The sequence below is a fragment of the Cyanistes caeruleus genome, chromosome 5 (assembly GCF_971803275.1).
Source record: "Cyanistes caeruleus chromosome 5, bCyaCae1.hap1.1, whole genome shotgun sequence".
Classification (NCBI taxonomy): Eukaryota; Metazoa; Chordata; class Aves; order Passeriformes; family Paridae; genus Cyanistes; species Cyanistes caeruleus.
The window spans coordinates 36,997,846-37,014,522 of record NC_141705.1 but is presented as its reverse complement, the minus strand read 5'-3'; the positions used below and the strand labels follow the sequence as shown (position 1 = coordinate 37,014,522).

At 36.3% G+C, this 16,677-nt stretch overlaps 1 long non-coding RNA gene across 1 annotated transcript in view; it reads left to right on the top strand.

Annotated features, from left to right (window-relative positions):
* The first annotated feature begins 318 nt into the window (after positions 1-318).
* LOC147653047 (uncharacterized) overlaps positions 319-16,677 on the top strand; it is a 63,028-nt gene continuing 46,669 nt past the window's right edge. Inside the window, exons 1-2 of the long non-coding RNA XR_015287176.1 lie at positions 319-612; positions 10,300-10,387. This is a non-coding gene — a long non-coding RNA (uncharacterized LOC147653047). The remainder of the gene's footprint in view (positions 613-10,299; positions 10,388-16,677) is intronic.

Genomic DNA, 16,677 nt, shown 5'->3' with positions numbered 1-16,677 from the left:
ATATTGGTAATGCTATGAAGCAATTCCCTGGGCCTTAAGTGATCCATTGATCTCTGGTTAGCACCAGCTGAGTATCTTCCCTGCTGACCAGCTGTCCTGATAACTTCTGATAACCTCAGATAACTTTCAGCTGTCAGGAGTCAGGTAATTCTTAGCACTGCTAGAGCAACCATAAAACATTTGAGAAGTTGCCCAACGTTTTTCAGTTACCTATTGCTTAAATTGTCTTTTTCTTGCTCAAATTATTTTGTGTTTGTTGCTAGGTTAATGTGCCAATGTAAATAGGGATTTAAAAAGTGTACTTTCCTTTAATCTTCTGCCTTAGCAGGATAAGATCTAGGGATGTGAAAGGACAGATTTATATATTTTTTTGTTGTTTTGCTTTTTGGGGCTTTTTTTTACTGTTTCAAGTTCAGAGTTTTGACTTGCTAATTTATTATTAAATCTCTTAACAGAAAGATTTGTTTTGGTTTTTTTTTTTATTACTTTAAAGAAAGTAAAACCACTAATAAGTGCTCTAAAGCTAGCAGGAGTGCTTTTGAGGCTTGGAGAAGAAGCCAAAGCAAAATACTCATGAGAATTTGGACTGCACCTTCAGAATGGTTAAGAGAGGTAAGAAACAGAAACAAGAGGGCTCTACTTCTTGTTTAATATATGTTTGTGGACTTGTAGCTGTGGGGTTTGTTTTTTCTTTGCTTTTGCATCATCTTATGTTAATTTAGTGAGTTCTTGTTTGTTTCTTTTTTATTTTCATTGTCTAAAAACTCATTGCTTTTTGGAATGCTTTCGTAGGGCCTGCTGGCCATTTGATTTGTTGCTATGGGCATCTGAAGAAGTGAAAAAAAGTATTTATTTGATTAGTATTAGTTTAAGGGGTTATTTTTCTAGTTTGCATTAAAATAAACACAAATTTTGAATTTAGAGTTTCTCTTCAAGGATGGGAATGTATTTTAGTGGGGGAGCTTGTAGTGCTATTTGGTTAAGTAGTGACTGAGGTTTTAAAGAGTGCTTCTGTTGGGTTTAATGGATTTAATTGCTACTTTGAATGTGTTCCTTTTGGTGGCTATAAGTTGTTCTTGAATATAGACTTTGTTCCTGCTCTCCATGTGTTTTGCCCTGATAACTGATCTTCTACCTGTTTGTTGCCTTTGGATCACTTCATTTTCTTGCTGGAGGTGTAATTTTAGGTAATATTGTTATGTTTTTGATTTTTTTTTTTTTTCTAGTCACCATGCTACAAGATTAGTTTCTCATGACAAGCAAAAGTGATTAATTTCAGATTGGGAATAGATAAATTTCTTTGCAGGTTTTTCATGGGTTTTTTTTTTGGTTTTTAAAATTGGGTTTCTAGATCTTTTATGCACCTGAAACTGTGAGGAGAGGTAATATGCAATGATATAGAATAAACATGCTGTTGCAGTTAAAATGTTTTGAAATCAGGAAATGTTGCTGTTGGCATTATCTTATGGTACAATTAATTGGTGTTCTGGAGAAGTATGATCTCCAGATATACTCCATATATTAATTAGGAGAGGTTTCTTTTTGTGAGTGATACTACCTAGCAAAATGAACCCAGAAGTGTTTGTTTCATTTGAGAAATGGAAACAAACATTTTTTACTTGCGTTCCGAGCAATCAGAAAGTCAAATACTTATAAAAATCAGGTTTGCTTTGAGCTATGCATATTTTAACTTATTTCAAATTAGTATCAGAATTTTTTTCGATATGTGCAAATCCTCTAATTCCAAGATGATAAAAACACTGCTGTACTCAGAAAAGAATCTACTTTTAGCAGGTGGTAGTTCCTGGATTTCAGTAAATAACGATGATGCAAATATAATAGCAGATGTTGAATAAAATTATTTGCGCTGGAAATTTTTAGAAACAATTTTGCATGGACTATAAGAATTACCTATAGGAATTGCATAGGTATTATGCATTAAGGGTACACAGGCTATTTTGTTTGCTTGTTTATAATTTGTACTAACAAGTAGAGAGTTTTTTATTCTACAGTGAAATAACAATTTAGGCTAGTAGTAATTCAAAATACTTCGTGTGCACTGAAGTATTTTTATGAATACAGCATAGTTCTGCTTTTATTTTGTCATGTTTTCATGAAGAAAAGTGTTTCTATGCTGTATTCATATGGGTGAAAACTTAATGCAGTGTGCACTGCAGGCAGAGGAATACAAATGCAGAGAGTTTTGTATCAACTTCCTTTCTCATCTCTGACATTCCTTACTGCTCTTTTAGACTAATGTTGATGATTTTTAAGGCAACCAGCAGAGATCTTTGAAGAAGAAATGGTGGGGAAAATAAAAGGAAAAGCACTGAATCTGTAGTTATGAGTGAACTCTGACTGGCCAGGCACAAGGGAATGCTATGCAAGATGTTTATGTTATGGTAGATGAGAGCAAAAAACTTTGATAAAAAAAGCAGTAATATTCCACAATTTACTTGTTTTGAATTATCCTCAACTTGAAATGAATGTCTGAAATTTTATAGTGAAAAGCAGGAATGGAAATGACCTTTTTTGTCCCCTCTTTCTTTTGGCCCCGGTTTTTAGTTGTTTTTTTTTTTTTTTAATCTTTCTAAGCTATAATAAGCTCAAAGCACTACAACTGACAAAAATCTGCTAAAACTGACTTTTGCCTACTTTGTAGAATGGCATTTAACACTGTCTTATTGTAATGTAAAAGCTGTTGAATGAAAGCATTTCCTTTATGCATCTGAGAGGAGTGGCATAGGAGAACTCTGGTTTTCCCTTCTTTTGTGTGGTTGCACTAAAATCAGGAATTGTTCTGGAAATTACATGATTTCAAGTCCAGACTTCATTCTTCCACAGTAGTTCTCCAAAGAAAAAGTTTTCTTGTGGCAGTGATCTCTCTTTCAGTAGCAGAATAGCAGAAATCTGTTTCAATGAGCATGTGGTATCCAAGCTGCAACATGAAATGGAGCTGCGTTTATGAAATATAGAATTTCATTAATGAACTTGGACACATGTCTATGTATGGTCAGTTGTTTCCTAAACCAGGTTTAGCATGCTCCCAGGTAAATTCCCACTGTCTTCTTTCATGCATGCCAGGAAACCCAGCCATGAGAAGTGAAGCCGTATTCTGACTCATACAATTTCCTCATTCCTCATCCATTCTGACTCATACAATTGTAAAATTTGTTTTCAGAATAGAGGGGATAGAAATGTTTTTCTCCCAAGAGTGTGCCTTGTACCATATCATGTACCCCACCAGGTGCCACACCCCCAAGTCAATATTGTCTGGTGTATCTCTGTGATAGTTATGTGGTAGAAGTTGGTGAAACTGGGAGAGGGGCGACACATAACACAACACACCACACCACAACAAATGAAACAGAGGAACACAAACCCCAACTTGCAGTAACTAGCTGAAAATTCTAGTATGAATAACCAGGGTGTTTGCTAGTAATTCAAGGTTTGTATCTGGACAGCTTCTGCTGAAGGCTAGAAAGGAAAGAGATAGTGACCCTTGGCTAGGAGCCACAGACTCTTTTGGATTGATATTAACTTCTGTTTGAGATGGTAGAGAATGATAAAATTTTGGCCATTTAAGATTTTGTAAAGTAATTTTTCAGTCTATGAAAGAAAAATTCTTATTTAGCCAAGAAACTGTATTACTTGCATACTGAATTCCTTTATTGGTATTTCTGTCAAGTGCAAGCTGCTGTGCATGTGAATGTAATTTGTTTATAACATTCATGATTCACTCTGTGATCATTCACAAGGAAAGTACTCTATAAACATTAAGAATGACCCATGACTAGGTCAACCCAATTTATCTTATGCTCCCTGCAAACCTTCCTGCAATGTAGGAAATAGAATTGGATCCCATTTAGCCCTTGTTTATCCACTTCTCACAACTTGCAGCACAATAAGAAATAGCATAAAGTGATGTTTTCAGGACTTTTATGTTACTGCTTACTATATTTTCCCCTTATGTACAGACATAGCTGTCCATAAAGATAAGGTATTGTACTTTGTTCTGCATTCTTGTTAGAAAGAAAGACAGCATATTTGGATGATGTAGAGACTGTTACCCTTCGTGTAAGAAGGCTGAATATAGCTTGGTGGTATTGGAGAAGGGGCTCACAGGTACCTGTTGCCTTAAATTTGTGGTTAGATTGTTATCTTACTTATTAAGGCCGAGTCACTAGAGAGGTAAGCTGTGATGCTTTGTGTATATTGACTTCAGAGGACAGAAGAGATTCACTTCTGTGTTGCTTTTTTTTCCACTTCTGCCAGCCAGAAATTAAACTCCAAATCAGATCTCAATTCTAGAGTGGCAGATAGCTTTTCCTCCCAAAACCACCCCCTCCTGATGATCAGGTACATGGGCTAAAACAGCAACTTGGCCATGCCCACACAGTGCTCAGCTCCACGCCTTCTCTCAAGGAAGACATCTTCAAAATCTTGATTAATTCTGTTTTGTGGGGGTTATTTAATTGGTTTGGCTGCTGTTTTTTAGGTTGTTTTTTTTTTGTTTGGGTTTTTTTTGCCTAATGGCTTGTTGTAAGAATATGGGGAAGAAAAAGTGATGGGGTGGATCATAATCTTGAAATACTTCAAAAAGACTGATTCTTTCAGAAGAGAGGATGCAATTCTTCATAAGATTTTCCTGCCAAGATTCTCTTTGCTCTGAGTATTTCCAGATAGCCATAGGGATAGCCTAATTTGACTATTCCAACACTGTCTGGATATGATTTTTTTCTGAGTTTATTACTATGCCAAGACACATCTTTGATTTAAACATATGAATAGACTCTAAAATAAGCTTAGTTTTGAATTTTTGCTATACTTGCCCAATTGTTTTCTTTTATCTATTCAAGTTGCCTTTATTAGCCTGATGTGGTGGATGTGATGTACTAAGGTTAAAAATATGAATTGGTCTTCAGGTTCTGTTCATGAAAAGAATGTTTTAGAGCCTCACAATGCTACTTTTGTGGAACAAAGTGCAGATTATAATTTGAACCTCAGTGATTTTAAGGTATCTGCTTATATCGAAGTTTGCTTTGTTCTTCTGACCTAGATGAACTCCCTTGTGCTGTGGAAGTTGGTATGCATGCTTCTTTCAGCCTTCTTTGTTCTAGAAACTTATCATTACTATTTTATTGATGTAGCAGCTTTGAGTAGTTTCCCTTTCCTTTATTCACCAGCTCTTGTCCAAGCCTTCTTCAACGTGGCTACTGCAACTGTTCTCTGTTTCTTTGGAGGGACTAAAAAAAGTAATTATGAAACAATCTGACTTCAAACATAATTCCTCCCTATTATATAGCTATTTCATGCACATTGGCTTATGAAAGAAAATACTTTTAAATTAATGAAATTTCAAAAGTCCAGAAATATTATTTTCTTTGACTCTGTGATTTCCTTTGTTATTTGTCATGATTGTACTGTTTAGTCTCAGCATTTGGCTAATTTACATGGCAGTGATGGTTATTTTGCTCTTTGCTCACTGCTCAGTTGCTGATTCTCCTGAATAACCTTGAAGAAACAGTTCAGTCTGTGTTCCTGATACAGGGAGGTGTTGAAGTCCTGTTCAGAAAGGGTTATTTTCAATAACATGGATAAAAAGGAGTTGGTGGGCTTCCCTGCCTCATAAATCTGTAGGAATTACAGAGTCTATGCAGTGGGTAACACTACAGATATGGTGTGTATACAGAGCAAAGGAAAGAATTTTATCATTCTGATCTGTCTTTTACTTAAAAGAAAATTAGGACATGGGAAACTCCATTCTGAAACCATCACTGAGATACCTCCTGTTTCTCAGTCTTAGAACAGCGCTGTAATCACCAGTTTTTAAACAGAATAATCTCTTCTGATTTGCCTCTGTGACATCATTGTCATTTTTCAGTGGAAATGTTATAGCTCCAGGTAAAGAATATGCTTCTAATGAAAAGAATTTGTTTCCATGCTAATATGCAACAGAACAAAAGTAAGAACTACAAAAATAAAAAATGCAGAAATGCTTCTTATAGCAAATTTTGTTGAAAATTAAGTAACTGCCTAGAGAGCCTTGGTAAAGCTCTTGACAAAAGGATTAATATTCTTGATCAACACACAGGAATGTACTTACAGTGAGTGCTGCAGAGATGCTTATGTTTGCACTTGTAACAATAGGATTTTTACTGTGCATTTCAGTATTTTGAAGTACCCTTCAAACCCAACCTCTCAGCCTTGGTCTTTGTAAACTTCTTTAACATGGTTTTGTCTTTCCTCCACTTCCTTCCTACTTTTGTCCCTTAGGGAAAATGAAAATGGGTGAAATGGTGCCTATCCTTTTATGAAATTGCACTTGAAAGTAACGACATTAATTTATTACAGAGAATAGAAGCAATTCTCATGCTAAAATAAATGTACTTCTGGAAGCCTTTTGCCCACTTAGCAGTTATCCAAATTATTTTTGGGGTGATCATGGCTCTATCTTTTCTGCAAATATCTTGGGCACACAGAAATAATGAAAGGAATCACAAGTAAAAGGAGCAAAGATATAAATAAATTGCACGCCAAGATTTTTTTAAGAAGCACAGGTGTCAAACATCAAATACTTTGTCTTCAAAATTTATATTTACAGAGGTGTACCTAATTCAGAAAAAAAAAAAATCAGATAACTTTTGGGTTTTGTGGGTTTTTTGGTTGTTTTTTTTTTTTTTTTTTTCCTAAATCTGTTTCCTTGAGGAGAAATTGCTTTAAAATAGTAAAATTTAAATTTTGGCAAAAACACCCATAGAATCATTTAGGTTAGAAAAATATCTTTAGGATATAGTCCAACAGAAAAGCAGAAAGAACCTGAAACTCGGGTCAACCAGAGGTGGTGATGAGGATTAAAAATTTTAGACTTTGCTTTGCAAAATCAGAATTGAATGTTGTCTTAAAGGAATGTTGTGTGGCACATTCTTTTGGGCCTTATATTTTAGAGCAAAATCCTGATGGTTTTCTGATGGAGGAAGATGCTTTGAGGTACCTGACCAGACTGAAATCTATACCTTCAGAGGAGTGTCATATATCATTATGTGAGCTGACAGGAAGAGAAACACTGCACATGTTGCTCAGATTACATTACTTTTCTCAAGAAAGTTTTGGTGTTGAAAGAAACTGCTGTCTCTGGTAAAACTTGAGATGTCACTTTTTCCTCTATGTTGGAGTAGTTGTGTGTACCCTTTCTGTAATTTCTCTTTTACAGCAGATTTCTAACACAAATTTTTCCTGAAGAAAAGCAGAAGTGTTTCTCTGTTATTTCTGTATTAAGGCATAGTCTCCTAATAACTGCTCTTTGCATCTGCTGATGAAATCTGCCCCATACCAGCAGGAGGTTACAAGGACCTTGGGATATTATTAGCATGTATCTTTCCACTACTGTGCTCCAGAAACTGTTGTGACACCATGTAATGAATATTTTTCCAAGCTGTCAGTATTCAGTTAATGTTCCCATTTAGCACTCCCTATACCTGAGGACTGTATGATAATTTATTTTAACATATTTCAATTTACTTTTACTGAGTTACGGAAAAAAAATCCCGCAACTGTTGGGTTGAAATTGCTACATATTTTGTAGAGTTTGTTCTTACTGCGATTACATCAGTGATAAGCAGTTTATTTTTGGAGGGAAAAAACTGATACATGAAACTCAAAGGGCCTTGGTGTGCAAGGACAGAAAGATTACCCAAAGCAAACACATCTGACACTGGAGGTGCCTGCTTTTCAATGCCACAATTTAGTTCCCTTCCCTGTACATTCACCTCTGTGTTACACTTGGAGTTCTTTAGCTCAGGACTTACTAAAGCATATTCTCAGCTGAGGTAAAAAAATGGACATTACTAACAGTTGAGGTGAGGAATGGACTGTGTTTTCTAGCCTTTATTTGTGAAAATGTGTGTGTTTGTGTGTAACACTGCTTAGAGGCAGTTCTAGCAGTTCTGTTGTCAGGCTAGCTTTGAATCAAATTCTCCTCCCACCTCTTATGAGTATAGCAGACCAGAAATCAAGGGTCTCTGATGAGATAAAACATTCTGCTGTGACTGGTGCTGTCAGCTGAATCTCTCTAAAAACCTTTTAGACATTTTCTAATCTTGTGAGTGGCAGGGGCTTATAAGAATTACTATTTCTGGAACCCAGCAGATGTTCACTCCTGTTAATGATGCCTGAGGCAGAGGTGAAAACAACCTCTGTAATGTGCCCACTCTGTCTGCCACTTGGAAGTACTGCATTGCCATTGAGACTGAAATTTTTACAGCATCAGCCAGTAAATGCCGTGCAAGAGTGAGGGAAACAAGGATATCATTTAAGTATAAATGGACCAAATATAAAAAGACAAACTTCCCTATTCTGTTCTGTGAGGATAAAATATGACCTTGACCATCATTTCAGCAGTGATCTATTTGTATCCTGGATCCATCACAGACTCCAGTCCTGCTAACTGGAAGGGGAGGATGGAGGGTGATGCCTGGTTAGACTATTCTTTCTGTGGAGCAGAGCAGTTTGTTTCTTTCCAAAGTTCCTGTAATACATATATACACTACAGAAATATATAAAGGTCAATTGTAATGAAATTTGATTATAAAAGTGCATGTGTAGCAAATGGATGACTTCTCACCTTGTTCAATAGGCTACAGCATGTTTTTTTGTTGTAATTTTTGAAAAATAGTAACTGTACCTTTAAAATGAATGAGGCTGCTTTTGCTTGTCTCCTACTTTGGGTTTTTTAGAAGGAGGCTCTTGGCTGTGAGTACTAAGATTGGGCAATTCCCAAAGTGTGGATTTGAGCATGCAGAGGGGGATAGAGAAAACAGGGCTCTGGGCACACCAAGAGCTAAGCTGCTACAGGGCAGAAGAAATGAAACATTCATGAGGATTCAGGAGGACTCAGAATTCAGCCATTAGAGGCACTGAAAGTATCAACACTAGAAAATAGAACTGGAAGAAAGGGTCCTAGGCAGTACTGGACAGAGAAGACATTTTTATCTGCTTCATCAATGAGTTCTTATCTTTGTTGTTGAGAGGGCTCTTGTTTCACTTTCCCTGAGACACGAGTCATCTTTAGAGTAAGAACACCTAAGGTAGTTTAAACTCCTGTTAAGGACAATATGATACAATTCTACCTCAAAGTCATGCTTGTTGAGGGAAGATTGAGAATTACTGGAAATAGGAAAGTATGAGCGAGAATTACCCTGTTAGTAAAAAAAATATTGCTATTTACTGTGAAAAATCAGCAAATAATTTCATATACTCAAACTTTACAGTAACCATTTAATAATCAACCTTTCTGAGCTTTGAAAAACAACATCTAACTTCAAAAAAGTCTCTTGAACTGATTAGAATAAAACCAAAAATGTGATCACAAATTCAGTGATGTTAGTTGGTTTTATTCTCTCAATATTAACATTTACATTCAGGATATCTCTATCTGAGCTCATAAACGTTTCTAGCTCATCCTACATCTCCACAGGACGTCATTTTAAAATCCCTTATTTTGTAGCTCATAGTCAACCTAATAATATAAACAATTTAATTCAAATGCCAGCTAAACAATAACTTTATTTTGTCCTTGCATTGTATATTTTCAACACTTCAAACTTATTTACTATGATGTTTCCAAACACAACTTCTTATTCTTTTCTGATGACATTTGAATTATTGAAAGATTGCATCTTGACTGCAAAACTCACAGAATGTCTGAAAGAATCTAAATCTATTCCAGGCAGTATAAATAATTCATGCTCAATTCTCCTCTCAGCTGTGGGAATGCTGCTGCTTATTTACAGCATACTTCAAGGGAAAAAAAATCCATCCTGTTTTATTAACACTTCTTTGCTGTTAGATATAGCTGGTCATATGTTCCTATAAAAGCTACTTAAATATATTTACTGTGATTAGATGTAAATTTTGTTTAATTTTTTATTATAGGTACTTTGTTCATAATTTATGAACTTAAATTGTTCAACCTTGTTTTTTTTTCTTTTTTAAACATTATTTATGTGATCCAGTAAATCAGTGTTTTCCTGTAAGGGATCCCCTCATTCCCCTTTCAGAGCCAGAGATTGACAAGGATGTGGGAGGCAAGAGTTGAAGCTCCCCCAGGCTCTGACTTCTGCCTGCCTAAGGACAGTGAATGTATCTGTGTTAACATGCAAAGTTTTGCCATTACTATTCATTCCACCATAGAATGAAAATAATGCTTTTGAATGTTTCTTTGAATCCAAATTGCCCAAACTCTTTTCAGCTGAGTCTTAGGTTTCATTTTTTTTTCCTTTGCACGACTTCCTTCTTCAGAAATGACCAGAAATTCCAGCCCATCCTGCCAGTGCCATGCAATAACTTGCTGCTTGATTACCTTTCACAAAGTGTTTTGATATTGCAGGTAAGAAATGTAGCTTGCTGGATTCCCTTTGGTAAAATATGTTTGGATAGGCTCTGACTATTGTGTCTGATTCCATCTGAAGAAATAAAGGGAAAACTAAAAAAGAAATGCTTAATATGCATTTACCCACGGTTCATTTTCTACATTATTGATGCAGGAATTCTTGAGGGACATGGTATGTGTAAGCTTCTAACTTTAGGTCTTCATACTTCAGATGGGACATCTCTAAGTGCAAATGTAAATACTAACTGTTAAAGCTAATAAAACCCTCACAGATGTTATTTTGCCCTAATGTATGGTATATTTGTAAGATAACTTAGAGGACTGTACTGGAAGAAAAGTTGCTGCTGCTACCATTATGCTATATTGACACTTACAATCCTTTTCAGTTACATAAATTGATAAATCCATAGTTATAGTTCTGTAGTCTGCACCAGACAAGCTATTTCCCTCTTGTAGCTGTAAATCCAGATGAATCCTATAAATTAAGCGAATAAGCCACAATGAGTGTAGGACCATCCTTCTTTGCTTAGAATAGGATTAATAACTGTTTCAGGGAAAATTATTTCATTTGATACTGGAAATTTCATAACTACCTTTTCAAGCACTTAATGAAGGGGACTTCAAAGAGCTTTTTCTAATGATTGGTATATATATCTTAACTCACATCTATAGATGTTTTCATTATACATAAAATCTCTAACCCTTTTTTGAGTGTTACTGTTTTTTGGAACTTCTCTCAGTGTGTGTCTCACAACTTTTCAATGGCATTGAGTGGGTGCAGTAGTGGTCAGAATCACTCACATTTCTGTTCTCTCCATTTCTAGTTTGCTCAAGTTAAACACAAAACATTCTAATAAAATACATCCTTTTATTTTAACCTCTGATTTACACCTAGAGAGCCTTATAGATATTTTTCCTACTGACAAACAGGATTCTTTTCCTGACTAGTGAAGATTAATGCAACAAATAAAATTTTTAACTAATTGACTTAATAATTAAATTACAAGGGGAGGGGGAATTAGATGTCACTCTTTGAAAATGCCTGGAGTGAAAATGAAGTGGTATAGAGTTTTCCAAAGGACTTCTCCTCACAAAATGCTTTAGGGTATGTTTCTCTGGGCATAAATTATATTTGTGGAATGCTCCATACTTTCCCTCTGGTCTCTGGGGCCTGGGATTCCCAAAAGATGATTTTTCTAGTAGGGACAGGCTGATAAGACTTTGAGTATCTCAGTCTTTTCCATGCCCTTCCTTTGGCTGCTTATGTATTTTTAGAATCCTTTCTTATTGTCCTTAAAATTTCTTGCTATTGACTCCAGATCAAACTGGGATTGTCTAACCTTGTCTGTGATCCATCAGAACAGCTCTATACTTCTCCTGGAGTATAATTACATTTCTTTAATTTACACTTAAAGAATAGGAAAATTGTGTCAGGAATTTTAAAAAGCATATTTAAGAGTAAATCTTGAACATAGATATTTATACTCTGCTTATGTTTGCCAATAGAAGATATTATTTGCCATCTTCTGAAACAAAATCCAAATGTGAACTAAATTTATTTGGTAACAACCTACTGTTAGCTGTATGAATTCACAGTTACCCTGTGCTTGTTAGTGGGGTACTCGAAAGCCCATGGTGTAACAGCATACAGTGTATATCCTATTACTTATCTGTTGGAAAATAAATGTTAGAAAATTGTGATGGAGGTTCTTCCCTAACCCAGGTTGTTGCTACTCGTATTACTCTTCAAAAAGCATTCAGAGTCATAGAACACCTTGGATTAGAAAGAGCCCTCAAGATCATCTGATTTCAAGCCCCTGCCAGAGGCCGAGACATCTCCCGCTAGACCAGGTCACTCAAAGACCCTGACCTTGATGCAACCTCTGGCTATTTAGTGATTACCTATCTCTTCAAAATGATGGAAAGAACATTGAGCAAAGGACATAAAACAATGTCAGTTACTTGGAAGCACTAAAGGGTGATTCAGATTAATAGCAGTGAAAAAGAGTTGTGGGGTTTTTAAGGTACTTTGAAGAAAAATTGCATGCTCAGAGAAGTGCAGTTACTATTTTTATCCTTAGTGTTTGTTAGGTGCAAAACCTAAGTGCTAAAAAGTGAATTCAGTGTTTGATTTCAAAAGCTATTCTCAAGCAGAATCTTCAAGCTTCTCAAAGGAACCATTAACCACTTCTGTTGTTTGTGGGCACTGGTGATGCAGCCAGGAGCATGCTGAGGAGCAGAAAGATTAGAGAGCCCTAGAAGTGGTGATAGGGACTCTGCTTTTCTCTTTTCACCCTGTCCTTTGTGCTCAGCATCCTGAACACCATCACTGTCTTCATCCCCTAAACTTAGTCATCAGCTGCTGCTGATCAACTTTGCTGCCATCTACTCTGTTGATGCCTGGCTGAAAGATTTCAGCACATGTGCTTCCCACCTGACCATCATCAGCTGTTTCTGCAGGACTATTGTCTTTATTTACGTGCATCCCAGATCCCATTCCCTGGTGGATGAAAACAAAGTGGCCATACACCCTGATGATCCTCATGCTGAACAACCTGTTCTGCAGCCTCAGAAACAAGAGGTGAAGGCTTCACTGGGGAGGGTGGCACACAGAATAATAACACCAGAAGACAGACAGACAGACCATGACACAAGACAGACCCTGACTGAAGGCCAGCTCCTCACAGCTGTATGAGCTGTTGTCTCATTCTGTCTTTATGTTCTGCTTGCAGAAAAATTAACATTGCCTTTCACTTAAAGTATTATTCCATCCTCTGTAATGGAGCAGCATAGCACTGCCTGCATTCTTTCTCCTGGGGTGTGAGCCCGTGACTCTGGCTTTGATAGCCCAGGTGAGGATCATCTCACATCACATGTCCACTCCTTAAATTTACTTTAGGATGAGTGACTTTTGGGGTCATTTTAGGTATCAACATGCAGGTGACCCAAAACCTTCTTGTGTGGCTCAAGAGCAGAGTTTCTTCCATTTGAATTACAGCTGGATCATTTTTTCTTCAAGTAGTTGAATTACTTAACTTGGGTAATTTTGTATGATAGTACATTTGTAATTAACTTTCCTCTGGAGAAAAATAAGAGAAGAACCCTAAGAAAACAAAATAACAGAGTAGTTGTTACACTTCTTCAGGGCATGAGATATCTCTGGAGACGTGAAATACAGGGGACAGAGTCTGAGTTTACCCAACATTCATGTCCATACACCCAGCATAATGTGGCTCCTGCAGTCTTTCTCCACGATGGGTTTATACCACTTCAAGTCCTCGTGTAGCCAATGCCTAAACCTACCATATCACACCATAATTGGAATTATTCCAACTTGGGTCCTTTTCTAATACTTATTTTACTGCCTCTCATCCTGCTTCCTGGCCAGATTGGCTTGAGATTGGATGGAGTAAATGGTAGATTACCAAGAGTCCTTTCTAAAACAACAAAGCTTATCCTGAAGAAAAAGAAAACAGAAGAGAACAATTGATATTGACATGCCTTTCTGGACTAGCACGTCTCCTGGTATAAATATCTCTTGGCTAGTAAGAGCAGCAGCTATAATACTATCAGTGTCTCTCAACCCTGCCTAGAGTCAGGCTGTAGCCTGCAGTGTGCCTGCCAGTGTCCCAGTTTGAGTTTTTGTGTCAGCAGGTAAGCTCCCACTGAATCTACTGATGTGGAAATGGGTCTGCAGTCCTTTAGGGACTGGAAGAACAAACACTGTCTAACCAATTGCATTGCAAAGGCTGATTTGTTCTCCCGCTCAGATGTGCTGGTTGAAGATGCATGTAGGAAGCTGGACAGTTTATTTTGTATTGTTACACAGTAGCAGTTTCTGTGAACTAAAAAACTGAATTGATTTCTTTTGATCACCTTCCCATAATGTGCTGTGGAAGAAATAAACATCCATATGCCTGTGTGCATATTTTATATATATATGGTATTTTGAAACCCCTGGATTTTATTATAATATTTGGCCTTTTTTATTTTTTTATTGTTGTTGTTTGGGTTTTTTGGGGTTTTTTTTTGTTTGTTTTTGGTGTGTGTTTTTGGTTTTGTTTAGTTTTTTGTTGTTTTATTTTGTTTTGCATTTCTTTTGCTTTTTTTTTTTTTGTGTTTGGGGTTTTTTAGGGGATTGTTTGTTTGGGTTTTTTTTTGTTTTAGGAAAATCTAGTGTGTAGTAGAAAACATTGACTGAAGGAGAGCCAAGAGATCCTGCTTTTCACTTCACTGCTGACAGTGCAGAATGGTCTCAGGAATAGAGGGGAGTATTTGTTTTGTGCAGAGAAGAAATTGCAAAATTACACTTTTTGGTAGTCCTGCAGAAAACTAGCGCTAATAGCCCACTTTCTCTGTGCCCTCTATGATTGTTGTCTTTTCCTCTCTATACAAATCTGGAAATGGATAGGTGTTATCAAACTGAAGGATATTTTAATCATTTTGCTAGTCCTAGGTACCATTGGAGTCTGAGGTAGAAGTGATTGCCTGTATGAACTTCTCTTTAGTAACATAATTTGCAGTAATTTGACTATTTTAGAATTAAACTTTCTTTTCTGTTCAGAGAACTGAAAATGTCTGAAAATATTTATGCCTAATTTTATACTTGTAGAGTGCCTCTGATCTTATGGCATTTCTGGTAACATTCATCTTTGTATTAAGATGTGCTATCAATTTATACAGATTTTTCGGGAGAAAAAATACCTGCTCTTGTGGTGTCTTAGCTGTTTTCATGTCAAGGTCTTATAAGAAATGTGTGTAGGAGTACAGGTATTTTTGTTTAGACTGTTATTTGCTTCAAGCTAACCTTAAAAGGTTCAACTAATGTGGATTCTGTCTTGATGTAGAGGGGCCTGTACTTGTTTAATAATCATAATGATTCTGAAATCCTGCTAAAACATAAAATTATCAATGAATCATGGTCTGTTATGCCTTGATAGTTTTTGTTCCCCTTCAGTAGCCAGCTTTTCAGGTTAAGCTCTCTCTGATACTAACAAAATCTCAGTAATGAAGGAACATGCCTGTTCTACAAACAGTTTCCTGATTCTCCAGTCAGATATTCTAGTGCCTATTAAATACAGAGTCATCTCTCTTAATTTCTCTGAGCTCACTTTTCCCAAAATTTAAGAGCATTTCCAGTTTTTTTTAAAAAAAGTAAATACTTGCTCCAGGAGAGATGGGTTCTTTCCTAGTTAAATCTTTTCTGCCATGGATTTATTTTGATATGCAAGGTAAATCCCTTAAATCAATGCCCAGGGCAAAAGAAGTAAAAAAAAAAAATCTGCATTCCTTTCTTCCTTGTGTTGGGCCAATGATGGGAATATTGGAAAGCTTTTGTTCACAAAGGAAAAGCTTGCCTTTCCTCCAGGTGTTCTAACCCCAAATCTTGCTCATGTCCTACATAGAAAATATAGGTAATACAGCCTCTCCTAAATATTATCATTCTGACAGTGATTAGCACAAAACTGCACATTTGATAAGAAAACAGGTAAGTCTGGGTTCCTAGAAGACCTTGTTACTGATCTGAAAATGAAGTATAAGGTTTTTAAAATAAGTAGAAGAAATACTTGCCAAATTATATTTCCTTCTGAAAAAAGCAACTGATGTTCAGATAGGAATGATACAGAAGCATGTCAAGGACATATTTTGAAATGGCAGTATGTCTTGATGTCCATGAATTTCACTTTTTCAAAATATTTAATTTCAAATCTGTAATTTATGCTCCACAATATATTATTTTGACTTTGCTTTCCACTTATATTGCAATGATAAGAAAATAATTTTGTAATAAAAAATATTTTGTTGCTCTTGTCACAAATGTTGTATACAAAAGGGAAGGGCAAAAATGCATCTTTATTAATAACAGTTTTGAGGGTCATTGCAGTGAAAATGCCTGTGGGGGAGTAGAAAATCCTCTCTTAGAGAGCTCACATAGTCCTGCCTCAAACAGTTTCTGGTCAATGTCTTCACAAAGTTGAATTTGTTTGATTCTGTTAAAAGTCACAAGAACACATCAGATATTGGCCCTAATCAGTATTCAGGAGAGGGAAATGGACTCTGAAAAGGAGAAAGAAAATCAACCTGAAGCCATATTGTTGATGGGAGGCCACCTTGACTCTCTGACAAGTACAAAGAAATCCCTGTGTCATGTGGAATCTCTTCAGAGTAATTCTTCTGAAGTAGTGAATTCGAGAAGAACCAGGGGACAGCAGTCCAAAGATCACATTGAAAATTAATTATTCATTTCCCTGCTTGTTAAAATCTTATTTTCAATCACAGGTACATGA